Below are 1,598 nucleotides of genomic sequence, written 5' to 3' on the forward strand. Positions count from 1 at the left end.
AAAAAAAAAAAAAAAAGAAAGTAGTAGTAACTTATGGCTTGCATTCTGTATTTGTTAGGGAGATGGTAAAGACATGGGCTTCTAGCATTAAGACAACCCCACACAACTGGATTCAGTTAGCTTCAGCAGTCCTGGATGATGGGCCCCAACTGCTGTGGAAATGTTATTTCAGAGAAGAGGCAAAAATTTTAGAACAGGGAAAAGCAAAAGGACTTGAGACTTCCCAAGATCAAACTCTTGGTGAGGGCACTTATGCTGACCCACAGGTTCAAGCTCTTTACAAGGACCAAGTCTTGTCCTTATGCCACAAAGCAGCCTTAAATTCTTGGGACAGGATTCAAGAACAAGAAAATGAATTGAATCATATTCTAAGGTTAAACAGGGCCAAAGAGAACCATTTAGTGACTTTTTACAAATAATAACTAAGGCTGTAAAAAATAGGAGTAACAGACCCAGATGCTAAATGAGTACTTATTGAATCTCTGGCTTTTGAAAATGCCAGCTTAGAATGTAAAAAGATACTTAGGTCTTTAAAGGTTAGATCAGCACCAATGGATGAATGGATCCTGCATACAATGAATGTTGAGACAATTGACTATAATACTGAATCTTGGGTAGGAGAAGCAATTTCCAAAGCTATGAGGAGACATCAAAATGCCAAATGTTTTAATTGTGGTAGAATAGGACATCTGAGAGGGACTGTAGACAAGGAATTCCTAGAAATAATGTTTCCTCTGGGAATGGCAAAAATAAATGATATCAACCTTACAGATTATGTAAAAGGTATGGCAAAGACTGACATTGTACCAAAAAATGCAGATCAACAAATGACAGACAAGGCAACCCAATATCATTGAGAACCTCCTTGGGGGGCCTCTTGCAGGCCCCCAAGTCAAAAGTTGTCCAGTCATTCCCAGTCACTGTGGAGGACATGTATCACCAGAAAAAATTTAAAAAATTCCAGAGCCTTCTATAAAAAACAATAGTATTCTGGATGATGGAATAGACATGGAGGATGAATTCAAAATTCCAATAGGAAATAGGAATGTATATTCTGGCAGACTTCTATAAACGATCAAAGACCAAAGCTAAGAGTCCATATAAATGGCATTGTAATTGTGGGTTTGATAGACATGGGTGTAGATGTGAGTATCATTACTCCAGAATCTTGGCATCCAAATTGACCTCTTCAAGAAGCAGATGTTCAATTCTTAGGAATTGGAACCCTTTCTCAAGTGAAACAAAGCATGAGATGGGTTGAATGCATAGGGCCAGAAGGACATAGAGGAAGGCTGAGGCTGTATGTGGCTAATATTACAGTGAATTTATGGGGTTGTGACCTGCTGCAGCAATGGAAAACCCAGGTTAACATTCCTGCAGTCCCAGAAACTCATATTTCTGGGAAGGATTTATAAGGTACTATGCACAAAAGTCACCAGCCATTCAGGCTGTACAAGAACGCAAAGCAACCAGCAAACATTTAGAGGTACCAACAGCCCTATCTTTAAAAAGGATAACTGAGAAACAAGTAGAGGTTAAACAGTGGCCTTTAACAGAAGACAAACTGAAGGCTTTAGAACAGCTGGTACAGGAGCAAG

This window comes from Alexandromys fortis, unplaced genomic scaffold, assembly GCF_014885135.2.
Source record: "Alexandromys fortis isolate MF-2015 unplaced genomic scaffold, M_Fortis_MF-2015_v1.1 scaffold_449, whole genome shotgun sequence".
Lineage (NCBI taxonomy): Eukaryota > Metazoa > Chordata > Mammalia > Rodentia > Cricetidae > Alexandromys > Alexandromys fortis.